The sequence below is a fragment of the Chelmon rostratus genome, chromosome 5 (assembly GCF_017976325.1).
Source record: "Chelmon rostratus isolate fCheRos1 chromosome 5, fCheRos1.pri, whole genome shotgun sequence".
Classification (NCBI taxonomy): domain Eukaryota; kingdom Metazoa; phylum Chordata; class Actinopteri; order Chaetodontiformes; family Chaetodontidae; genus Chelmon; species Chelmon rostratus.
The window spans coordinates 18,899,975-18,927,718 of NC_055662.1; the positions used below are offsets into that span (position 1 = coordinate 18,899,975).

The 27,744-nt window shown below is 41.7% G+C and overlaps 1 protein-coding gene across 2 annotated transcripts in view; it reads right to left on the reverse strand.

The window, feature by feature from the left end:
- Positions 1-27,744, reverse strand: part of ccser1 (coiled-coil serine-rich protein 1) — a 119,150-nt gene that overhangs the window by 27,432 nt on the left and 63,974 nt on the right. The gene's annotated exons all lie outside the window — the stretch shown is intronic.

The window sequence follows — 27,744 nt, forward strand, 5'->3', positions numbered from 1 at the left end:
AGTGATACAAGCACGACCAATTAACACGGAATAATTCGGGAAACCGTGAAGTCATGTAATAGCACATCCTGGTGCTCCTACCATTATCTGCATTGTTGTAAACCTTGCACAAAAAACAGCGCCTTCAAGTGCCTGCTTTAGGAAGTCTTTCTGAGGGCCTTCAGGTAAAACGCCCTGGAGAAATTTACAAGCACTGTATGCTTACACTAAAGGGACTGCAGCTTCCTTTCCACTGCTGCCCATGGCAACTCTGAGATTTTCCGTCTCTGTCCCAATTCTCCAGCTCCTTCTAAATATGTGTCCTAAATTCTCTTCCTTCCTGACAAAGTGGGTGCTCTAATTTACCTATGCTGCTCTTGTTTAATTTCTAACAAATGCCCGCTCGTGCCATTCCCTTTTATGGGAGAGTTAGTAAATGTGTGCGATTGGTGTGATCTCTTAGCAGCCTCATGTAATTTTACGCTTTTTAAAAACTGTGAATAAACAGCTAAAACATGAAATGCATTACAAATTGTTTGGGCAATGACACATAAACGGCTGTCCACTTTACCCAAAATGAATTATCCAAAAATTGCAATGATTGTTGTAATTCTATTCTACTCCATCTGTTCCCCATTTTGGGTCCCTTTGAGGACACAGTTCAATTCTATAATCTATTCATACAGAGAGGGGGGAAAAAAGAACCGACTTAGTTACCAATCTTATAACATTTGGGCTGTAAAGTAGTTCATACATGTGAATGTATGCATGTGTGTGTGTGACGTCAGCTCCCAAAAAACTTTCCCTGACTTCTCTGCTATATTAAGGGAGTCCTTTCAAAATAAGGGTAAAAAAAGGCTCATTAATGTCTGAAAGGAGCCAACAGACTGTCTCCGGCTTCTCCCTTCTCTCTCAATCACATGATAACTGCCTGATACCAAAGGAAACTGGAGAATTATTAATTGCTAAATTTTCTTCTTCCTCTGCTCAAACATATCCTTTTGAACTTCATCTCTGTCATACTAGTCTTTCCTAACCAACCACTGACTACAACCTCTGTATATTTAAACTGAGATTTCATAAGCAAAACCTTAAAGGTTATTTAGGTCGCACATGTACATGCATGTGCAATATTTTGTGAATCAAAGACAATGGAGAGTTTGCCATTCATGACTGAGCTTTATAAAATCAAATATGCCTTCATAGCTTGAAGGTGTTCTTGCTGTATCGATCTTCAATCATAGAAAAAAAAATCTTCCATGAAACCAAAGTGGGAATTTGGTTGTAATTAAGGCGGAGAATGATGATAATAGCATATGCAAATACCTTTAAAAGGATGGTAATTTGGAGATTTGTTTTTGTTTGTACTAAGAATATCAGTGTTGATTTGACCTTTTGAAATATTTTTCATCCATTATCTATCAATAAAAAACACATTAAAGCTCTTGAGTCCCATTTAGTCGAGAGCGTAATGAACTTGTCCAGAAAACCCACAGCAGCCGATGCACAATGACTCACTGCATCACTCAGAGTCGCATGAAACATACCAAGGGCATGCAAATTTGAAGACAGCCACACAGTAAGTGGGAAATCATCAGTACTTCCCAATGATGGTTATCTCAGGGATTCTGAAAGGGATGGATTGATGCTATACTGTGCAAGACTTTTATTCAAAATGCACCTGTCAGCCATCAACACAGAAGTGTGTCACCTTGTCTAATAAAAAGTATGTAAATTTACCTTAATTTCACAAATAAAATTCAGTGCCGATACAGTCAGTGATTGAAGATCCTCTCTGCATTACAGAAGGTTACTAATCGCAATAAAATATCAAAACACAAGACTTGCTCCGAAGTGAGCACTCTTTGGCGAGAAAGTTGTTGTCAGCAGATTTGAAATCTTCTGTCTCTCTTGTTGCTCTCTTGTTGCACATCAAAGTTGTTGCATCAAAAGAACAAGGACTCCCACACAACTGAAATTAGTCAGGGGTCACATCCTGCACAACTTTCATGAGCAATCTATGAGACGATTCAGGCAGATCAACACGACTGTTAGCTAAACAAGGCTTCCAGATGCCTGGGCAGGCCTGTGATTGGACAACCACGGAGAGGTGAAGGGAAACTGATGAATCTGTGTGTCCTGATTTATTGACTCCTCAAACATCCCTCATGCCTCAGCTGTCCATATGTTTACAGCAACATTTTGAAGTGTGAAAAATAAGAATGACTGGAGGATGGAGAAGAAAAGGGTTTAGGTGGCATCCTACTATATCTCACCCGGACCTGTGCTGCATCTTACAAAGAGCTGCACCAATACTACATAGTTAATCCATCCACCCACCTAAAGCCTCCCCCTCAAACTGACAGAGAAAGAGTTCAAAAGGGAGTAAGACAGAATTACTAACAGACCTCATGTTGCATTTTCAGAGAGTGATGCAAAGCAGCTTGACATCAGTTCTTTAACTGGAGCAACCACCCGTTTCAGGATCAGTGTAGAACTTACTTCTTAGATTTTGGAGAGGGAAAAAAGGATAGAACACTATCTGAAATGGGGATGTTGTCAGCATACAGTATTTTAATGTGAGAATATGTGAGTGGTACTACTAACGCACTGCCCATGAAAGGCCTTGACTGTACATCTTTAAATATACACATATCTGTATGCATGCACTGAGAGAAAGCTCTGCTGCACCTGCCATTTATTGAATGATGCACATAATGCTGCATTGAAAATGGCATGCCTTACTCCTCTCCATCTCTCGCTCTTGCATTCTATTTCATGATTCTTTTGATTCCCCTATTTCTTTTCCCCTGCTGTGTGTGTGTCACAGTCTTTCACTCACATGTCACACGCTTTCATGTCCTTTGCTTCCAAGACATTCTAATCTGTATATTCCACAAATAAATGAGTGAGTGGGTGAGTGAGTGGTGGAGTGTGTGGGTGAGTAGGAGGCCAGCTGAGTCAGTGGTTGAGTTGACAGGCTGGTGGAATTTGGTTGGGTGCAGATTTGGCTTGTGGGTGCAATGTAATGTCCTTGTCCTTAAAAAATAAAAAACCCAGGCAAGGCGGGTCAGTGCAAACACACTTAAAGTTGATTGTGGAGGGTTTTTCAAGCAAGTTCAATGTCTCTCAGAATTGATTTTCATGTCATACTGACATAAACTGTAAACAATGTGTTGCCTCAAAATGCCTCTTGAACCGACCAGAAGTTCAAAACCCAACATTCAGTTAACATTCAGGAAATCTTTATACTGGAGAAGCTGGAACCACAGAATGTGCAGCATTTGACTTCACAATTACTGTAACGATTACTCAAAATTACTAATATTGTCGATCAAATAATTGAATAATTGTGTAGTTAACAGATCAATGCATGGTTCTTTAACTCATGACAGTACCAATAAGGCCATGCCAGCAGTCTTAATTCAACACTTAAGACAAAAGCAGCAGTGGAGGTCTGAGGAACTGGGGCATTAAACTTGATCCCTCTGTGTCCTCATTCAGCTGTGATGTACTGGTGCGACTAAAGGAAATATGACATTAGACACGTAAGACATGCAAAAAAGACAGTACTTTGAATTTGTGTTTATGTGTCAAAGCTTGAAAGTGAATTAGCGCAAAAGCAAAACAAAGAAAACAAAACCAAACACCTGGAGGTGTAGCAGCACAACAGGTTCCTGCAGACTGACAGACCAAAGGTGTCTGATAGGTAACCTCTCCGTGTCTCATATCCAGACCTCTGTCCCTCCTCTTCACATGACCCTGTGCACCAATGCCAGCCTGTCTATCTCTTCCTCCTGCTCTCGCACTAATCCATCCATCATTCCCCTTAGCCTTACCCTAATTAATACTCTTTGTCTATCTGCTACGCTCTCACTCTCTCATCCATCTATCCATCCATCACCCTTGCTGGCCGGCCCAGGTCATTACCCACTGTGATGATGGTTTTGTTGCACTAATTAGCCTAATTATAGTTGTCAGTTATAACCTGGTCCTCTGCAGGGACCTTGTGATCCTACTGTGACTCTATCTGACCTTGGCCACTGAGTGTGCGCATGTGTGTGATACCTCTGCACCCATGGCTGACCTCAACACTGCACGGCACTCATTTTGTCCTTTTCTCTACTTCGGTAGTACTTTCTTTATTCGTCCTTCAGTTTATTTTATCTGCTTTGTTTTTGTTTCCTCGCCATCCTTTTCTGTCCCTTTTTTCCCACTTCCTATCATATCTGTCATTTGAGGTTAACAGCACAAACATTACTACTTCACTACTAGTCCACTCAGTTCTACTTTGTTCTGTGCTGCTGGTGTTTCACATTTTTGTGCTGCATGCTCTCTACCGTAATCTGTTTTATTCTTTCTATTTTAAGGACTATAGTGAATGGAAGTTGTGAATGTCGAGTTCAATTCATTCTATAAAAGGACTTTCAGGAAATGTAACACACCCACTGCCAGCTATAATGGAGGCCAGCAGCACTTGAATAACAATAGGTGTGAACAGTTTATTGCATTTTTTACAAGTACAAACTGGCTGTCTCCACATAATTCAATGGATGGTTAATTTTGGCCATAAAATTATTCTGCTCCTATTGTTCACTTGCTAACGCATCAGCAAATGTGTGTGGCTTGTTTGGGTTGCTAGCAAGGTCAAAATATAATAACAAGGCTCAAACTAAAAAAAGGTTCTCAGAAAGGTAAAAACAAGACAGGATAGTGTGTCAGAGTATCACGACATGTTGGTATTTTCATAACGAATGAATGTGCCTCTATTTTATAGAGGAGAGGTGCGACAGAGGAGGAGCTCATGCAAATGAAAAAATGCAAGGCGAGCTGTTGGTAATTTGGTGGAAACTGGGTTTTTGACCTGGTGCTGAGAAAATCCTACACTGCACCTGGTCTGTTCAGTGACAGAATGATGTGCAGCAAATACTTAATGATGCTGAGTGACAGTAATTTAGTCTGCTCTTTTAGAATGTATAGAGATTATGTGTGCTGCATATGCAGCCTGTGAAGTGCAGCAACACTACACATGATGAACCGTTGTGGTTACCTTTGGTTTAATCATGTACAATCAACACGAGTTCGCTGCAAAGTGACCACAGGAACATCTCTGATTCTGAGAGCATCTTACTGGTAGGGTAACTTGGTCGTCTGCCAGTTAATGCCGTGCCAACATTGGGTGAATGAGATGCATTAGGATGCATTAGAAACACACAGAGCAGGAAAAAACTGTTCACTTTCCTCCATACAGCAATGAATTTGTTGATTTGTTGTGCCGTACATTCACGGACTGAACTACACTTGAATATTACGTCCCTTTTTGGAGATGACAGTTTGTATTTTGTTATCATTCTGTGAGCTAGTTTTATCCTTTTTGCCACTGTTTTTGCCATAGATATTTAAGACACATGAGATGAGCAGTTAATCACCTCATCCCTCTGATTCACAGTTTATTCTGCCAGATTCTGTCCTGCTTTGGTGCACAGGGTGCTGCATCTATATAACAAGTACACTTAGATACGCCCTCATTGTCCTCGTGTGCCATGACCCTGTGCTTTGCGCTGTTCTTTGCGATTGCTCTCTCAAAATAAAGCCTCTGATAAAAACACTTTCATACATACATTCAACAGTTTTTCACAGAACTCTTTTTTTCCTGCCTGTATGTTTAACCATGAATTCTGCACAATTTCAAACTATGCCATGTTTTTTTAATTTAACAGTGGCTTTAGAGGGCAGTTTTTGCACTAATCCGTGCTACATGCCATAATTATGATTAATGAAATACTTTACAACTTCATACAGCCGAGCGCAGTGTGTGGTTGTGAGGGAATGTATGTCTGTGGCAGCTTTTTATGATGATATATGTGATGTGTATAAGTGATTTGAACACATAACTTCATGGGTACGAGAGCAGGGCCCCACTGCCACACTGTATCAATCTTTATGAGACTCTTGTCTAAACATGGGGCATCTCTTCCTCATTTATGTCTTTCATTTTTCCTTTTTATTTTCTCTTACTGCCTTAAACCCCCTGGAACCACCCACCATCTCTCTCTGTCTGGCCCTCACTCATTTCTGCTCTCTGCGTGCGCTCGTCTTTAGACCCCCTCCCATCCCTCTCTCTCCCAGGCATCTTTCTGCTTTCATGAAACAGATGTCCCTTCATTAATAAAGACCTGGTCTACCACAGTAATGAAGGAATGAGCAAGCGTGCATAGAAGAGAGGGGAGAGGAAGAGCACGGACAGATATTATTTAACACGCGCGCGTGTGCGTGTGTGCGTTATGCTACAAATCAGAACACATCGCACTATATATGACTAACCCACTTGCCTTTTCCATCCTGTAGGCAAACACACCAACATGTAGACACATTGGCTGGCCAGCTAGAAACAAGACACTTAATTTCCTGAATGTTTTAGCTCTATTCTAATTTTGTATGGCCTGTCTGGTTGCTCTTGAATGTTACAAACACATTTCCACACCCCTGTCAGCTACACAAAACTTTAAAACTGAGGAATTAATTATCTAAAGTGGGAATATTGTGCTATGTCAAATAAAAACCCTGCAATGAGCTTCACTGTCCAGCTATACAACAATGTCCACGACTGGAATAAATAACCAAATAGAGAACATACCTGAGGCTGAAGCATGCACGAATCCCTCGTACCCAGGAAAGTGTACCCTAGCTAAAGGAAGTCTTTGGTTAGTTTCAAGGAGAGTTAAAGTAGCTTCCTGTTGTGCTCTAAGGATAATCTCATGTCTTTTCCCCTTGAGACCCCCACACACTGAGACACACCAGCTGTTAGCCCACTCTCACACACCAACAAACATCTTCACACCAGCAAATACACAGGATGCTTGAAAGCACACACAGAGACACGCACACATGCATGCACGCAGTTGCACAAGTTTAAATAACTGCCCATGAAATTATCTGCTTAAAGCTCAATGCGCAGTCTACTAATACTGAAGATGAATCAATCGATCAATTTTTAATTCTAGAAGACTTTAAAGTGACTTGCTGTATGGCCAGAGGAGATCAATCAACCCATGAACTGAGAAGAAGGGGCAGGCAGAGGTGGGGAGTCAGGGGGAACTGAGGGCTTCAAGGGCCAAAACACTCAACTTAATATCGTGTGACCTCAGTTTTTATCTCCCTCAGATCCACTCTAATTCCAAAGGAGAGAGTCGAATGCCCCCGCTCTAATTTCAAAGAGCGACTTAGTGGCTTTGTTGTTATCTGAAAGCTGACTACCATTGTCTAGCATTGTGTTTGGTCCTCTGCATTGTTCTGCTTTTTATTTCTTTTTTTTTTGCATTTGTCACATTCAGTCAGTGATGCTGGTCTGTGCAGATGCACAGCTGTGTTCACTAAATCCTATTAAATGCAGAAATTGCGGCATGGTCCTCGTTACACTCATTATTCTCTTCAAGGTAGTCCGTTCAATTTCTCAGTTTTATTAGTGTTATATATGTGTAAGGCTACAGGCAGCACATATAATAGGCCTAGATTTGAGAAGCACAATTCAAAGTACCGATTTATTGTGTCCGCCTGCAAAAATCTAATGCCCCACCGTTCGCAATAGTTCTGCTGCTTGGTCTGTTCTCAGAGGTGAAATATTTCCACCACAGGCAGATTCATGCAGCTCCAAACCAATTACGCTTACAATCCTCCATGTTTTCTACAGTAGACCATTTGCCCAGCATTGTTCTGTGTCTTGACTGGACAACTGAAAAGCAAAATTAGACTCTGACAGTTTCCTCCAATACAGGCTAATGTGCAGAGTGGACCCTGTTATCTGCCTAAGCTCACTGTCGAACACTGTCTCATTCAGCCGATAGAAATATCATTAGAAATGGCTCCAAATTTACTAGATGACATAAAAATGATGAACTGAGGCTGCGATTTAGCGAGCTAACATTGTTGCTTTACACAAAAGTCACACAATGACCTTTTACATTGTACCTCTGCTAACAGTGTGATCTTCATTACAAACAGCGAATTCAGCCCAAACAACATTAAATAGACATTACAGGAGCTGATTCATACTGGAAGGGAAGACAAAGATAACGTAGAACAAGCATATCAACTCCTCCAAGGAACAAAACATAATCCCTTTGATGCATTCAGGTATGTCTGATACACATATAATGCAGCATAATGTGTACAGTGGCAACAGCAAACACAGATTTAGAAATAGTGACAAATTTGACTTGAGATGAGATATGACACCTAATTCTGCTAACAGGGCAATGCAATCACAGTTATGCAAATAACCTGCCATCACTCAAAATGGACAACCTGTGGCTTCACTCAGTATGTATTACCTGCAGACAGGTAGTTAGGGCATGCAATTCGCTGCTGAGTCACACAGATTGATTTCTACAAATCAAAAAGAGAATCATGTACAACAGACAACAAATAATAAATGTTGATTAGGAATCAACAAGAAATGATGAATGCTGATTATTATGGCTATTTTGAGTGCATCAAATTTGACACGATATAATCATCAAAATCTAATTTTCACATTGCATAAGCAGAGACAGCCGATGACGCTGGAGTCTAAGTTAATAAATCTATCTGATGTTTTTCAATTGACACGTAGCATGGAGCTCGGCAAAGATTGAGACTTGAAATCAGCATCTGAAGATTAATGAGAGTTGCTTCTATTATTATTTTACAGCTAGAAATCACCAACTTAAATCCCTGCTCAAATCAATAAAGGGTAAAAAAAAAAAGGGTCTCGATAGTCTAAAGTGGCTGTTTTGCTATAATCATCACTGTCTTCTCTTTTCTTTCCTCCTCTTTTCTGTATCCTTACACATACTGTTCGACTTTACATGTGGAATGTGACTTCCATCTTTGGAGAGGGAGGGAGGAGAAGAAGAGAGGAGAGGAGAGGAGAGGAGAGGAGAGGAGAGGAGACTTGGCAGGGATGAGAAAGCCACTTGAGAGCACTGAGACCTACATAGTATTAGATTGCTTTGGAATACACCCACGAGGTCACATTTACCATAACAAAGGTAAATCAAATGTTCAGCTGTCTTGATTGGAGAGAGAAACAGGCTAAGCAATGAATGGTTAGATAAATGATGGATAGATGGCAGATGGCACATACAAACCTGGGCCAGTTGTGAGCTTATCCCTGCCTAGAGGGCGAATAGACCATTACATAGTCTATGGCCTGCCAGACTAGATCAATCAATTACAAAAAATAATGGAAAGCTAAAAAAAGAGCAAGATTTCATATGGATTTCATACCTTATTTCTATGCTGGTGCCCTTCATAACAGATCTGATATAAAATATTGAACATATAGCTTGAATGCAGTAATTATATACATTGGGAGAAAACAATTTTCAGACCCAGGTTTGCAGTTTGACCCAACCCAGACACCCATACCTGTTTCATTCCTCGGTCATACCATGCTGCTTACTGCTTCCGGACAAATGGAGGTAGACATGTATAGATGAAAAACATAAGAGAAGACACAAGAGAAAATGGCGTAGTGAGATGAGTAGGATGGAACATGGGCATGGAATGCACACAAATGAATACAAGCACATAGATGAACATGGATTGAGAGCACGGAGGTGTGATGGAGTGAAGTAGGAAACAACACACACAATCCTGTACACGGACTGAAGACCGGATGCTCTACGTTAAATTAACTAAAAGCTCTACACATGTTGCTATTTAGAAAACATCACCAACACAGACACAGACAATAGTCACTTAAAAGCTTTATCAAAACAGCTGTGCTGACTCTGAGAGGAGTAGTTCAGGAGACTAAGTGTACTTGTTTATGTGCAGAGTGAATGCAATGAAGTGATGACACGTGAGCCATTAGAGATCTGTGTGATTGCCTGCTTGTGTACTGTATGTGTGCAAACCACATTTACCAAAGGAAATACAGCAGCCGAAGAAAATGGCCCGTTTTTTTATACACGTACAAAAAAGCAGTATGGTAAGAAGTGGGTTTAAATTGAATCTACAATACAGGAATGCTTTTATCAAGAGCAGTTAAGTCTGCCTCAGTTAAATGTACATCATTACCCTCAAACCTAAAATACACAAACACACATCCATGCAACACAGACGTAATATAATATATTCGCACAAGAACCACACAGAAAAAAATGTATCAGTAGTTATTCAGAAAACAGAAGAAGACAGGTGTCAGGAGTGATACTGATCTGAAAATGGAAAGTGAGGAATAAGAGTGAAGACAGACAGACATACAGACAGAGAAAGAGGAGCCATGAAAGGAAGCAGCACTTGGAGAGGATGCCAAGACAGTAGGAGGTCTGGAAAAGGGACAGAGGAGAACGGTGGCAGATGAGAGGAGGATCAAAGACCAGGATGACAGGATAAGGAGTGGAGATGCCAGCTCAATTTAGGATTTATGAAAATGGCCTCATACCCTATATATAGGTGATGAGGCACAGTCAGTACTTTCGTCAGTTCAGCAGTAATTCTATGTTATAGGCGCAAAAATGACTGTAGCTAAAATAAAAAATAGAATGATGAATATACTGCCATTTAAAATGCTCAAAATTGGTGAAAACCTTTAACATAAAATGACAAGCATGCAAATATGTCTGCTTAAGTTAATTATGAATAACAAAAGTTCACAGCTAACCACCTTAGTGACAAAGGCTGTAAATTTAGGCATATTTGTGGAAAATATGAGTGCATGGAACATACTGCACGTAGGGATGGATAGCAGCCAGCAGCCAACCAGACTGCGGCTCCCATCCTCCACAAAGGAGCAAGCTAAAACCGTTTCAGAGCAACATTCATCTTTAAAGGCAGGTTGCAAGTGCTCATAACACAAGTTCATGAGATTACAGCCGATGATATTTGAAAGAGAGCAATTCTCATCTGGGACACCCTCTGTCTTATTTGTCATTCTCTCTGGCCGATTGAACACAAACTGTTGCCACCACTTTTTCTGTAAGAGCTTGCAATTGAAATTATGTTCCTTTTTTGGTTTAGGAAATCAACAGGAGTGATAAATTTCAGTAATTTCCTTTTCCTTTTTTTGCACCTCTCTCTTGCTAAAAATGCATATCAATTTGATAGGACCAAACAGGATCATATAGGATGGGATATCTAGTCAAATTGACTTTTTCTTTCATGTATAATCTAGAGTCAACTCCTTTGTAAATACACCACTGATGGTGCTCAAAAGCCATATGCCCTTTGAGCTGCACTGATGTTCTGCTTCAATCAAAGGCACAAATAGAAAATAATGCAGAGGACAAAGTCTCTGATTGGAAAGAATTCTCATTACAAGTGTGGCCATTTCATTGTTGCACTCACAACTTGATATGTTTAAAGCTGTATAATATCCAATGACGAACCATTATGAATTAATCAATTAATCATTCAGTCACTGTTAATGTGTGTTAATGGGAAGATTACTTATGAGGAAAACATGACCAAAAAACACAGAGTGAAAATGAGCAAGGAGTGAAGGAGGTGAGGGAAGGAGAGAGAGGGATTCCTCTTGACGCCCGAGTTAAAATGTTAATCTGGTATCAACCTTTTGGAACATATCTAAAGGGGCTGAGAGCCAGCAGGCGCGCGCGCGCGCACACGCACACACACACACACACACACACACACACACACACACACACACACACACACATACTGCAGTCAATCTCTGGGCCCCTAATTATGTTAACCTGCCACTCAAATAAATTAATATCTGACCACAGGTGTTGTTGGTTGGAGAGTTGGGGAGCTGGGAGGGAGAGAGAAAATGATGGGGAGAAAAAAGGACAGAGGGGAAAGAGAAACAGGTGGCAGCTGAAAAAAAAAAAAAAAGGGGATGGAGGGGTTGACAGAGAGTTTGAGAAGGAGAGGAGAGGGAGCCAAGAGGCAAGAAAGACCTCTCTTCATTCATTACCGATAAGAGCAGTTATAGGTCACAAAATGACACATAATGCAGACAAACTTAGGGCCACACTTGGTAAGACACACACACACACGCACTGGGTCCTTGTCCTCCTAAAGCCTCACAACTTTGTCACTGAACAGAATACTGCTTTCATCTGTCTTTCACCTCGATTTTCCACATACAGTATCTGACTTGCCTCTTTTCTCTTCTGTCATGTTTTCCATTTTTATCGCCCCTCATCCTTACCCGCTCCCCTGCCTCACAGATCTATATCCTTCACCTTGTCTCTTTTTTCCCCCTGAACTTGAGTCCCTTTCCTCTCCTCTCTTTACCTTCCATTTCCTTCTCATACTCTCCTTTTGATTTCTCCATTTTGTTTCCACCATAACCCTGTCCAATCCTTTTAACTCCTTTGTAAGAGCTCTGCATGTAAAGCTAAAGGAGATCGTGGCTTGGAGGTTGTACAGCAGCTGCTGAACATTGATGCTCAAACTACTACTGGACTTAAGAACATTGGACACTAAACTCAATCAGCAGCTGTTGATGCTTATTGGAGCTCATCTGATTTTTACTCTTCTGCACTCTTTTTTGTAATTTTAAATTCGTCCTTCATTTCCTTTGTCCTGGACTTGACTGCTTCTCCTCATTTTCTTTACTTCCTTTCTCTCCTCACATCCCTCCCCCTTCCCATCCTGTCCCCTTCCTTTACCCTCTCTGTCACTCTTTCTCCCGGCCTTCTCAAATCCTCTCCTCATCTTTCCGATTTCCTCCGATGTCCTCCCTCCCAGTCTCCTTCTCCCCTCCTGTCCTTCTGTCCCCCTCCTGCCTACTCTGGTGTACCCAGTGTCATTGTTCAGATAATTATTTATTAACGTGTTTATGCCGCCACCATCCCTGTCTGTTGCTGCCATCTGTGCCCAGTTAGGTGCCCGCCTCCCTGCGCCGTTCTGCCCTGCCCGTGGGGGAGAGAGCCATACATGGGGGCACAGATCAGAGACACACAAACACATGCGCACACACTCTCTTTTTCTGTTCTTCTTTCTTTGACACACAAACCCACACTCAAACACCTTCTGCTGACAGCCCCCTCTCTCCCCTGTGCTGCTCCTGGGGCTAGGTGGGGTTAGCCTGGATGAGAGGCACGCAGCAGTAGCCACCACAGTCCCTTCTGTCCTGTCCTGTTCTGTTTGCTTTGTTCTCCTCTGTCAGCACTCGGTATAGAAGTAGGAGGTGGTAGCAGGAGTGGTATTACCTTGATAAAGTTATTTAGAGGGCACAGGAAGAAGGCACATTTAAAGCACATTAGGCAAGAAATTATGGATTGCCTGTGAATTTTTCATCAAGCGTTAAGGGCCATGTAAGGCAAGGAAATGCACTTTATTGTTGCTGCTTACTTTTTGTTTATTTCAAGTCTTTTTCCCCCAGTGCCAAAAAAATCATTGAGCTCATCATAGAAGCACAGCTGTTATTTAAAATAGATGTGCTAGGAAGCTGTAAATAGCTTGTAAAAGCTTGGACTGACTGTAAACATGAGAAGAAGAGTTGGCTTCCCTTAAACAAATCCAGATTTGGGTTTAATGCAGTAAGTCCTTCAGTGTTCAGCGAAAAGATATTTTGATTGAATACAACATATTGCAGTAATGTATAACATGTTAATGCAACCTGGGCCCAATCCTGAAGGATTTAAGCAACTGACTGAGTGCCATGCTCACCATGTTGTAAAATGACAATGGAAGGAGGAGGGGAGGGGGGCAAAGAGAGAGGAAAGAAAACACGGAGAGAAAAGAAGCAGGAAACAAGGAGAGGGAGGGAGACAGAAAGATGGAGGGGGCAGAGAAAGCCTGTGGGACTGCAGAGGGATTGTGATCATGCATCCTGGATCTCAATAAGTAAACAGAACAAATATTCTCCCTCTCTTCTCCTCCTTCCCTGCTCTTCTCACAAGCCATTCCAAGTCCCCTGCCGTCCATTCCCTCATCACGATCTCTATCTGTTGGCTTCTTCGCTCCTTGGCAGTCCTCTCTCTTATCTCCTCTGCTCCCAACGGCAGCTTTCTTTCATCCCCTCTCTTTTTGCTCCATTTCTCGCTGCATTTCTCCAGCTCTCACTCTTTTCTCAGCATCAGGTTTTTTTTCTCTTTACATTCCTACCTCTAACTAATCTTCCCTCTCTATGTCACTGTGTCTGTCTGCACGCATGCACAAGTGTAACTTTCTCTCTCTCTGGGTAGAAGCCTTGGAGGGAGGCTGGCAGAGGAGGTGGTCTTGGTGGCCTCTATCAAGAAGCAGAGAAGAGCGAGGAGTGTGGGTACCTCCTCGGGGAGAGTGCCTCATTAGTGTGAATGGGACACAGGAGAGCATGTAGAGACTGTGTGTATATGTGTCTATTTGAGTGCCTCTGTCTATAATTAGGAGTCACAGCAAGAAGGGCTGCGGATCAGAGTTAGATAAGTGCTCTGGCAGCTAGCCAGCATCGGAGCTAGCCTCATGCGAGCACATAAACATACACACACACACCCCACACAGACAGCTCCCACCTCTGAGGTTCTTGTATGGCAGCACAGCGTGGTTGTTGGGAATGGTTTCGCTTCCGCCTCCCTGAAAAGTACCACCTGCAGATGGCAGGAGCCAGTTGGATGCATCCAGTATTACCTTGACAATATCTGTCCCTAGCTGGAAACCACATCCACAGATGAACACACCCCGACACCTGTACTTTCTCATCTGCCCGTCTCAGGCAGGCAATAACAGAACCGTACTGGGTACCTGAAATAGAGGATCAAAGCTGTGATATATCCACACATGCATCCACGCACACTGAAACACTCAAAATAGGGAGTCGTTCTTGCCTTCATACAACCCCAGAAGGGACAACTCACATATGTGCAATACACACACGCGTACACAACACTTCCTCCAGCATGCAACCTCCACCTGGGTAAAGGAATCTTTAATCTCGGCGTGACTGCCACTGGGCAGGCTAGCATACCCACGCAGACTGACACAAACACCTGCTTTTTCACTCTGTCCTCCTGCTACCCCTTTCTACTATGTTGCCACTGTCCACCACCCTCAATCCACAATCATATACACTAACACAAGCACTGACTTAGCTTTGCAACGAACAAATGCAGATGCATGTTTACAAGGCACTTAAATGTATTCACAATTCAAATGAATTCACAACATTTCATAAAGCTGTGGTCCGTCTGTAGAGCCTCCTCTGTCCGGCCTTTATGAGGCACTGCAAAACACATAACTCGAATGTAACAGTCTATTACTTTAGTCAGAGTTTTAAGACTGTGGAATAGATGTAGTGTGTGCAGCTTTATGATGCCTGGACTTCAGGTTAACCTCTCAGTGCCACACTCTTATTTATCTGGAGGATGGAAAATCCAAATTTGGTGGAGCCGGAGGGGAGCTCAGCTGTGGTGAATGAGCAGAAACCACCACAGAAGACTGTCACTGCCTGAGAGGCAAATGTGGCCCCAGACTCTTTAACCCTGACGACTTCTTGATGGAGCTTTAATTTACAAAATGGTAACCAAGACATAGATAAAAAGAGGTGCAATTAGCCATCGCTATGAAAATAATACTGACTTTGTATTTCTAAAGAGAAGTCAGGGGTCTCTTCAATTGTCTCACAGTACATGCAATCTTTGTCTTTTTGGCAAAGCACCGTGTGGACATTATAAGAACTGCATCATGAGGCTCTTCTGGCTTCAGCAGTCAGCCATGGTGGTTGACATTTAGTTCCACCTTGCTGAATAAATGAGGTTTAGCTCATTTATACTTGCCCTGCAACAGGTCCAGAAGTGACTAATAATTCAACAGCACAGCATTACTGTCAGTCCTTGAGGAGTTTAATGAGCAAAAAGAATGACCAACACACACACACACACACACACACACACACACACACACACACACACACACACACACACACAGGATGATGACAGATTTCTTGCAGCAACTTTGGATGTTTGTGTAAAAATAACTCAACGACACATACACAAACAGACAAACATACACTCATACAAAGGCATGGAAGTGCGTAGGTGCCCTTGCGCAAATGGAGCAAACAAATGAAGCTCTAATGGCTCTTGCTGTCTCTTTACGCTTTAACCTTCACACAGGGGTTACTTCCCTGAGAAGCACACATGCGCCCACACACACACACAAATATGGGCAAACCACAGAAACAGGTCCTAATTTATGGTTAACATTAGATGTGTCCTTACTGAGTGCATGAATGTCTGCGTCTATGAATGTGTGTGTGTGTGTGTGTGTGTGTGTGTGTGTGTGTGTGTGTGTGTTATGCGAGTGTGATTGAGAGAAGGGTGGTTAAAGCCCATATGGAGGTCACGGGTCACACAGGTCAATAAAAGGTTATAAAGTGCTGTGACAGGTGGGGTTGCAGTTCGTAGTGCAATGGCAGACAGGGTTAAAGTTCACACAGGAAGAGAAGGGCTGGGACACTGCTTTCACATGTCAGTGCTCTAAACCCTAAAGCATGCAAGCTCAACTTCAGCACAATCCAGTACAGTGCAGGTAGGTAGGCAGGAAGCAGGTAATAGACATGAGAAAGAAAGAACACTTTATTTAGATTTCCTCTGTGGAGGCGTTTTCACTTCAGGAAATTCCTGAACTCCCCTGCAACATAATATTTTCTGTGCAGTGTTTCACACTATGGTATTCAAAATGCAAACTTTTCAGACAGTCTGCAGCCTGATATCATGAGCTGCTATTTTCACTGCAAAATTACAAGATCACGTCAAGAGCAATTCTTTTTTCTTTTTTTTATGTTGGCAGGTGGTTGATTAATTTCCATTAGTCAAAACAGTCCCACAAAAGGGAGAAAAAATAAAGTGCTGTGATTTGCAAATCCCCGATTAGTTGGTTAGTTGTTAGGATGCCATGTGCCAGTCTCCTTTATAGAACTGGACAGTGCAAATAGCATCTGATGAATACAGGATGTATGACTACAGCTAGCACATTGGAGCAAAAGACACATTTTGGTTCTTTTTACATGAGTTAGAATCTTTGAGGTGTGCTTTACTTGGCATTTGAAGGCTGAGCTTCAAGAATATGCAGACCGGAGTGCACTTCACCTTGTTCAATATCTGAAACCATGTCATTTGTCAGGATCATCGGCTTAGAACAGAAATGGTCTGCACCATCAAATTACACTAAAAAATAAATCATCTGTACCACTGACTTGTGCTTGAACAGAGATTTTTGTACTGACTTAAACCACTGACTTAAACAACAGACTATATTACACTGGCTTTTACATTGACTTCTAACAGACAGGGCTGTTTTGTTGCATTGACTCATACCAGAAAAGGGAAGATCTTGGCGCCAGATCCTTTAGGGTCACCATCACTTGGGGCAGGATTATTTAAATTGGGTACAATAGGCAGCATTCTTGTCTACATTACAGGACAAGGCAGTGCAGGTGGCATTCCTCGCTCAGAGGGTCTCCAGACAAGGATTGATTAACACATAAACTGGCACATCTGAACCTATCCACAATCATTTCACTTCACATAACCAGCAGTGGATTCTGTGACACTTTAGTACCATCTCCTTTAATGTACATAGGTCAGGCTTGTCAAGGGCAAGATATAACAGGATTTTTTGCTATAGCCTAAAGACTTTTGTAACACATTCTACATCAGTAGATATTATAGTATAATTCAACGTAAACTAGTTATTGATTAATACAGAACTTCAGTGTGTAAATCACAACTACACTAAGCGTCTCCAAAAGTAATGGAATAAGTGCTCTATTAGCTGATTTGTGAAGTAAAACAATTGTAGATGAGAGTTTAATCAGCCTGCGGAGCCACGTAGATTAATCAAGCCTCAGTACAAAGACCCCCTGTTCTCCCATCTAGCACGGTACATTAAGGTAGACAACTACAAGACACAGTCACGTCCAGTCAGGTGATATCAGAACAGAGACACTCACTCAGTTGTCTCCTTGACGACAAAGTGGCGCTCCCGTGCGCCTTGATGCCCTGGAAACAGAAGACACGTTGACACAAAGAGCAACCAATAAAAAAACAGAGGGGACGGAGACAAGGAGGGATTGTTGTTAGATCAGAGGAGGAAGCAATACTTTACTTTGGTATACTTCACAGCAATCGTAAATCAACCTCCAACACTGGCTGCCCCCTAAAGTGCATTTATCAGTGGGAGACTGTCATTTCCCATTACGTGTAAATAACGACAAACTGCTCTTTGCAAAGTGAACAAATACAAACAGTGTCACTGATGCAAAGCAGCTCATAAAGATGAATGCTTGTTCATTTTCTCATCTGTACGGTCACTGTTATAAACACACTTTTCATGTGACTCGCCCACATGCTTAGTTCATTCATTCATTCATTCATGCATTCACTCCCTCACTGCATCAGTACAAGTCTGCTACTGTCTATTAAAAGTCCTAACGATGTGCACATGCTACACACTGAACGAGGATTCTTGCCTCATTTCTGTAATACTGATGAATGGTGTAAGGTGCTTTGCGTCAGTGACACCAATTTTGACGAACAGAGGAAAAAATAGAGCTCGTGGGTGACAGTGCAGCAAAGTACAGGGTTTAAAAATACTGGTGGTTTGTTCTCATCGCGTTCCCACACAGGGCTGTTCTTCGTGTACCCACAGAGCAATTTGCTTGCCAATAACTACAAATGTTATTCCGATTCCACGACAATGAGCTTAGAGGCCATGCGACAAAGACATGAACTGCAAACATATATGCACAATGCCAAAATAACAGCATTTCCATGGTATTTTCCTCCACATAGTCAGCAATGTTATCCATATTCATGTTGTACCAGCAGGCAAAGGTCTATTGCTGTTCCTAATTATTATGTTTTCAAAAACTACATTAGGAAACACGATTAGTAAACACTGCGTCCCCTTTTAAGGTACCAGAGAAAGCACAGTTGGTCTGTAAACTTGCATTTAAATGAGAATTTATTATCCAGCTACTGTAATAGTAAGGTAATTTATTTTGAGGACCCCAATATGGTTTCTACATTAGTTTAGTTGTTTTTATTTTAAAGTATTTTTAAATAATATAAATAAATGTTACAGTATACAGTAACATAGTATAAGTACACCAAACTTGTATGGCTGTAGCATAGCGACTGTGTTAATGAAACTGTGGTTAAAGGATCAATGTGTAGGAATCACCAGACTAACTGCTAGCTGCTACTCACTATACTGTTTGCTGGAGTTACCTTTGGTTGTAGCTAGTAGCTGCTGGGAGGTGGTTATCTCTGTTGGCTGTGCAGTTAGTGGGCCTATTGCTGGCTGGAGCTCAGAGCACCAAGCACACGGCCGGATCGGGACAAAGCACAGACTCCCAAGACTGAAGGAAGCCAAAAACGGGTATTTCTTCACATTCCGTTGATAATGATTTTTGGAATATTTCAACTAAAATTTTGGCCATATTCAACACATTCCTTTGCAGGAATATTTTGTCTGTGTAGAAAAATAAGTATATTTGTATCCTTGACGAGAGTTAGATGAGAAAACTGATACTACTCTCATGTCACCTGAGCCAATAGCCTCAAAAGAACACACGCCCAGCTCTATAGCAGGCAGATGGAAAGAGGTCTTGAACAGTAAAAGTTGATGGTCACATAAAAGTACAATAAAATACCCTATTCCCATAGACACAGCCTTACTCCCATAAAATAATGATCCTTGTTTAATAAAAATAAGCATCATAACTATGACTGACCTTTCTTGTTTGTCTATTCCCTATCATTCTAAATACTCCCATAAGAATGACCTTGCGGGATGAATACTCCTGTGTGAGTTATGTATAATAATCATCAACAACCCCCCCTTAAATCATTTGAGTTAACTTATTCCCACAATGTGAACAAGTGAATGCCCGAACACACCTCTCTCACTGGGGCGTAAATATCAGTCACCAAACAAAGTAGAGAGTAAAAGTTATGTTCAAAAGCCACAACCAAGACTCAGTTCATGGCCTTAAGCAAGGGAGGAGAGGAGAGGAGAGGGTTAACAAGAGTTGGAGAGAAAATGTAATAGAGGATGAGCAGCGAAAGGGAGGGGCAAGGCAGGGTGAAAGAGTAACGGTAATAAAGGAGATGAGGGAGAAGTGGGAGGGAGAGAATGTGAATGGAGAGGTATACAGGTGAAAGGCCGACCATAAAGATGAGAATGTAGCAAGGCAGAGCGAAACGATATAAAGGAATGGAGGAGGAACATGTGAAAGAGGCATGATGGAAAGCAAGAGGGGAAAGATAGGAAAGGAAAGAAAAAGTAAATGTTTGAGATGAAGGACAAGCAGTCTGAACGTAAGGGATGGCAGGGAAAGGGGGGTGGGGTGAAGATAGAGGATGGAGGGAAAAAGGTGGTAAGGGGCAGGGACAGAGAAAGGAGGAGCAATATGAAGATGGAGAGTGATCAGATTGAGGAAAATGCATGAATATGTGCAGGGAGAAAGGATGGAAAATCAAGGGCATTTTTTACAGAGGGGCACAAAAGAGGAAGAAAACAGGGATTAAGGAAATCATAAAGAAAGGGAAGAAAGATGGAAGGACAGGAAGACTGACAGGCATAAAAAGAAGAATGTATAAAAAGTCTAAGTAGGGCAGAAAACGGCCTCTCTCGTGCTCAGCCCGTATCTCCTCCTCTTTCTCTCTATCCTTCTATCTTAGTAGCACCATTACTCAGTACAGCTGTACAAAATGATCTAGTTTACAGGAATAGGAGTTGGAGACCTACATAGTCACAATCAGCTCTGGACCCTCCATCCTCCTGCTTTAATTGGCACAGACGTAGAGAGCACTGATGACGCAGGCTCATATGATCTGTGTCATCATACATGTTGATTCAGGGTTCCCCAGCCCCAGGAAGATACACAGAAGACCAACCAGTGGCGTTCGTTAGGAGTGCTCTCTCAACGGGGGGTCTGCTGAACATGCTCTGTGTCAATAACAGGTGGACATACAGTAAGTTAAAGGCAAGCTATACCAAAGCCATCTCATTCCTCTGACCCTCTGGATCAATAACAATGGATAAAAACATCCCCAGAGCGAAGGCAAAGAAACAGAATCGATGGTTGTTCTGCTTTAGTTTGTACAAGTGTTGTGACAATAACTTTTCACACAGCTGAAAGGTGTTAGGAAGTGATATTACTGACACCGAATGAGAAAGCCTTTGTAAGCCGTTAACTGTTAAGGAGCATTGATGGATATGCAGCAGGGCTAAACTCAGATTATGTACCCTTTCATTTGTACTTCAGACTTTATCCACCTTTAAAACCTGAAAAAAAGCCTGAAAAAACTCTGACCTGAGTTCATGTACGATCAAAGTGATATTTACTGATCACAACAAGCATGACTTTATTGACACTTACTTGTTGAAAGTTGTGAGTGCATCAGTCATGAGGATTAGCAAATAATGAGGTACTGTGTAACATGACGACCTGACAAATAATTCCAAGATAAAAGACCACTGGGATTCAGAACAAATGAAGACATCTACTGCCAGCTGGGGACAAATCAGTGCAATGACAATTGTCCAGACAGCTTTAGTACAACGGTAGCTGTATTGGATGAAAAATGAAGAGCTGTGTTTTAACAGATGTTAAGCACACACTCCATTTTAAACTCTGAGGGAGCCTCTATGTGCTTGTTTTCTTGATAAAGTTGTTTTTTTCAAGACAACTTTAAGGGATTGTCCTCCACAGGGATGCAAAGTCATATCCTTTGCTCAAAGATTTCCATCTCGACCTTAGGTCTTTTGCAGGGTCACACGTGGACATATCTGATAATCCAGCTCCTATTTTTCATGCCCTGTCTTGGCATGAGCTGTCAGTCATCGTATGTTTGTCTAACATATCATTATATCTAACAATTTATCTGTCACAGCTGTGAGCAGTCTCGCAAATCAAACTGAGAAATCTGCTGTTTAGAATAACAACTGCTATCAAAACTAGGCACATATACAAATTAAGATGGGTATACTTAATGCACCAATTATTTTAACAGGTTTTTGTAGCACAGTTTTTTTTTTTATCTACTTACAACTAGTAGCTGCAAAATAACTATATTAATTTACTAACCTTAATATTTATACATTTTTATGATTTATAATGATGCCCTGAGCTAAAGAGGCATTCATTTCCCCATTTACACACAAATAGGCAAAGACTCACACACATACATCTGGACTCTAACCTGGCTTTTTTTGTTGTGTTATCCTTCATATGAAATTAATGTCTAGCCCAAAGAGCTGATTCCTTCGGCGCATACAATAAGTCACTCCGCACCTCACTTCTTTTGAGATGGCGAGAGGAGAAAAACGGAATCGGACACAAAGAGGGGAAAATCTGCATGATCTGCTTAAATGTTTCTCCATTCAAATGTAATGGCCCACAAACAGACGGTAAACGATCCGCAGCGATCCCTCCGCTTCTCTCATTCTTTTCAGCTACTAAGGAGAGAGGGGATGAAGAGAAGGGTGCGTGCGATGCCAGGAGAAAAAGGGAGGCGAAAAAAAAGGAAAGTTGCATAAATCTAGGGAGAATAGAAAACGACAGAGAAGAGAGTGAGAAAGACAGAGCGGGAAAGTGAGCTAACCATCAAGAGCTTTTGATTCCCATAAAATGTTCCTTTTAAGAATGCCCATGAAATTAGCTCGCTGAAAGAAAGCAATCTCAATCGATTCAGTCCCCTCTAAAAAACTTTCAAACAGCCACCATACCTCCAGCTCTTAAGAGTCTCTGCGGGACATAAAATAGCTTTTTGCCTTTTCTCTCTAACCCCACTCCTTTTTTCCTCTCTGTCTTACTCGTCTCAGTTTTCCTTTCACCCTACCTGCCATCTCTACGCTGGCGCACTGACAGAAAGTGGAGAAATCTTTCAGTGCAAAATTGAAAAATGGGGGTCGGTCAACACATTTCAATTTGTGTTTGGCTCTCTCACTAAACTGCCACTTGTCAGCTTCAGGTGGATATCTGGGTCTTGCTTAGTAGCGCTCTTTATGAGGTCGCAGAATATTATAAAGTATGTAGTGCCCCTGTTCTGCACACATTGTATCTGAAGACTGTTTTAGTATGTGACCTACACAGGGTCAAAACCACTATATATAAAAAAAAAATCACTTCCAATGTGCCCTGTCAGTGTGTACTGTCTGTAATACCATAATATAATAAGGAAACCAGTGATGGAAAGATACTGCATCTGCTGATGGATGCTCTATTTACATTTGAGGATTGAAATTTTTAATTGAGGTTGTAGATCAAATTCACGAAGCTTTATTTTGCATTAAGCCATTACAGAGGTCCCATTTTCTCACCTCACATTCTCACCCATTTACTGCTGCAATCTGCCATCATAAAATCAGATTTGGCTACATTTATAGCTGAACAAGGTCAAGAAAAGACTGGACTGACATCTGGTAGATTGAGAGGCATTAAGGTTTTGTCAATATACTGCATATTAAATTGGTTTATGTAGGCAGAAATAAAAAATAAGAAAAATATTGTAGGAGGAATGGGGAATATAGATGTTTGATAAATGCAGAATAGTCCATTATTACCTTTGAGAATGCAGCCAATTTCCATTTACTAACTACAGCTGTGAAAACTAACAAGACAATCTAAACTGTCATTGATCTGAGCTCAAAATTAAAGCAAACAAATCATTTAAAGCACATGAGGGTTTGTCAGTTAGGAGGGAGACATGCACCCCAGTAATCCAAACAACCTTTTCTTTTCTGGACCTTCCTAGAACTCAGCAATTGACAAGGTAGCCCTGTTAAAGCTGAAAAAAGAGGAACTTTGAGGTAAGTTGGCCTAAAGTTTTGGGATAGAATGTGGGGGCCAGGAGCTGTTCCTAGGACAGAGTGTCCAACGGTGGGGAAACCAGGGCAGGAGAATCCCTGATGGACTCCTGGAGCCCTGGAAACCTGGCTGAGGAGGAGAGGAGAGGAGAGGAGAGGAGAGGAGAGGAGAGGAGAGGAGAGGAGAGGAGAGGAGAAGAGAGGAACTTCTGAAAGCTAACTTTTGCACTTTCAGGGATCAGCGAACAAAAGCAAGTGGAAGACAAGGAGGAGGACAACGGAGTGAGGGAAAAGTAGTAGGACGTTCCAGAAAAGGAGAGTAAGGTAGAGGGAGAGAGGATGAGTGAGATGGTCGACCTCGTGAAGTGGCAGAGGTGGCAGAAATAGCTGCCCCACTTGTAGACACACTTTCTGTTGCTAGCCGACTGTCCTCGATGCACTGGGGTAGCTAACCCATATAGGCCTGCTCCACGCCGCAGCATGTCCCACACACTCAGTCCCTCTCTCTCTCTCATACACAGTCACGCACACATGGGAGGGGAGGGGGGAGGCTAAAATCAGGCCGCACATGCTGTAGGTACTGCTGAGTTAAGTCACCTGTGCTGCTAGCCTAGCTTGCTAGCGGGCAGCCAGCTGCTCCTCTAATTAAGAGCCCAACTACTCAAGGGGCCTGAGCATATGGAGCCTCTATAGCTAGGTACTGGTTTTATAATAGCAACGCCATACGGTGGATTGCTGGCCAGACTTTTTAAGATGGACATAGACTATTAGGAAAATAATGTTATTGTGGAACTGACCAAACACTTTGCATTTGAAGAGTTTAGGGTCAGTTGAGAATACTACAATACCTCCAACATACTTCCAATTCTCTGAGACTGATGAGAATTTTGGAGTATTGCCCGAGTCTTCTTTAATGCACCAATACGGTATATCTGGTATGCTAATATCATGCTGTTTTCCACCTGCAGAGTAGATGAGACACTTAGTGGCACCACTTGAATTCAAATGATTACCCGCCAATTAATCAAACCACTTCACATCAGAGAGGTGATATAATTGAGTGAATCTTCAAAGATTAAATCTCTCCTCATATAGACTGCTGTAGGAGCAAAGAGAGAGCTCCTTTCTCACTACCCTCCTGGTGAGGCAAATCAAGGTGAAATTCGTTTTAATCAAATTAATTGAAATTAATCAGAATGTCAGGGAGAAAAAAAAATCTGCAGCTTCTCAATATACCAGGCCATTTTTTCTCCCTTTTTGGCCACAGAACGTCTGGACAAACAGTTATAAAGTGAGTGAATACAGCAGTTTTACTAAATGCATACTCTGTTAGAGGCAACATCATACTGATGTGCAAATCATGCCATGTGAGGCATGACACACATCGACAACACATAAATACATACAAACAACCACAACATTGAATGAATTATAATGTCTGAGGCATATATGTGACCTATTTGACTGAGGTTACTTTGACACTTTCAACAGCGATTTTATTGACTTTGCTGTCCAAGGCCAGGACTAATGGCTGCTTCACTGAACAAACACAAACTCACACACTTGCACAGGCAGACACAGAGGCAATGACACATGGCCATGCATACAAATTTGCACACTGGAACAAACTACACAAAACAAACCCACACCTTTTCTTGTTTCAGCCTCCAGTACCAACATACAATTATGTGAGGCCATTTCAGGCTTCATTATGAGAAATGCATTTGTCAGTGATTGCAAACGGAGCACAGTGCAGACATATGCGTGTGTGTGTGTGTAATGTGTGTGTAATAATGTGTTTGCATGCCTGAAAAAGTGAAAGAAAGGAACCTTAAGCGTAGGGAAAGAAAAAGAAAAAGAATGATGACAGTTATGGGAAAATGATAGGATTCAAGGCTGAAACTTCATGCACACGCAGTCAGCAAAGTGGCATTTTCCTGAGGTGCAGTGAGGTGTCTTCCTTGCCTGCACCTGTTTTGACGACTTGTCATGCACCGCACAGTCAAAGTCGGGGGGCTTGAGACTAGCAACCCGCACTGCACTGCTATTTTGGTGTCAACATTGACTGCATTTTTGGCCATTGGCCTGTGTGGAGCTGGTTAATAGTGCACTGCGCAAAGGGCACCTAGATGTGAATCTATTTTAAAAATTTTAGTTACATGGACCTTTCTAAAATCACACAAACTTCTACTACAATATGTATGTTTTGTATTTCACTTTTTTCTTGCATGCTTCGAACAACAGACAAATTTACTGCATATTCATGACCAGAATTTAGTTTAATTTCTATTTTATACTAAATCTAGCGAGGTGAAGATTAATGTCTGGTTCTTCAACCCTGATCCATAACAGCTTGCACGTATACTGTAAAGGCCTATCCATTTAGCTGATTGACTCTCTTTATTGTGATCTGGGGATGGCAGGTACAGTATGTGTTCCATTTGTAGTCTATAATTTGAGTGGTGCACATTATTAAAGCATAGATGCACACACCAGATCCACTGTGAACACCTTTATCAGATCTTGTTCCGCCACCACCAGGATGTCACATAATAACCAAACAAAGTCCAAACATCAAATTGGTCTTTTATAGTTCGATATTCTACTCAGGCTGCAAGATTATGGAGTACACGACAGCCCATGGAGGCAGTGACATTTCACTTAGCTGCATGAAAAATGTGAAGACAATTAAATCCTCTTTTTTTCCCCTCTGAGTCAGAGAAAACACTCAGGACCTCCTTGTTTCCAAGGGGGCCTGGCAAATGTAGCGCCCAAAGCTTCGCATTTTAGTGGCAATAAACCTGTAGCTGCAATGAGCAACATAATGTGGCAGAGCAGAATCATAACTGATCATTTAACTGTGTTAGTTTATTTCATAGTTACTGTGTATGACCCTCCTCCGTATTCTCTAATCCACTGCAAAACTATCATCATCTTCATCATCATCATCATAACAATAACCAAACAATTTACAGCTAATTACTTTGTCCTATGATTTTACAGAACCAGTGCAGGTAGAGATATACTGCTGCTCACATGCAGGCATTCACATCAGGAGGATATCAGAATCCTCATATTAAGAATTTTACTGCTATAGAGCAAATTATCATTTTACTAAGTAAAATAATAGCGTTCTGTGTAGCAAAAAAAACAAAGTCACAGAAGTGGAAAAGTCATTTGGTGTTCAGCAACACATAGATGAAAAAGTTTTTCTGTTACATGCAAATAATGCATGTATTTTGCACTTTGACATTGCCTGAGAAAAGTCAAACATTACCTGTGTGTGTGTGTGTGTGTGTCTTTCTGTATGTGTGTGTGTGTGTGTGTGTGTGTGTGTGTGCGTTAGTGTGGGTACTGTGCACCAAACTTGCTCACACAATGACACAATTCTTTAACACCATTTCTTGCCACCTTTATACGCAGGATTAAAGGTATAAAAGAACTTTCTGAGGAGAAGATGAAAAAAATGTTTTAAAAGAGAGAAACAAAGAAACAGACCCCAAAGTCTGCTCCTGTTTTCGTTTCAGGCAGCCACATTTAGACACTCATCCATTAAGTCTGCTGCGTTCCCATACTGTCAGCCCCTAGTGAAGCCAAAGAGGCCATGTCAACTGAGGGCGTTAGGCAGGCAGGTAGGCAGGTAGGATGCAGCACAGCACCCTCTCTATGCACTGTGGGAATTGGGGAAGGTGTAGGTAGTGGAATATAATATGAATGTCACTGCAGTGCAACATCTTTAGAAAGAGTAAGATGGATTAGGGCTTTAGCTCAATGTGAAAAGATGCTCTTAAAGAGGTGGGAAAGAAAAGAAAGACCGGTGGAGAAATGGCAGCTGTGGCTAAGCATGAAAAACACTGCCACAGATAGGAAAACAAAGTAATGGGATAGAGAAGAAAGGGGCTTGCAATCGTGGTTTTTGTTAGAATCGAGCTTCATTTAGTGATATGTAATCTTACAGGTCCAGGCGTTCTTACGTAAAGCATGTTTTCAGTGATAGAAATGGGCAATGCACTG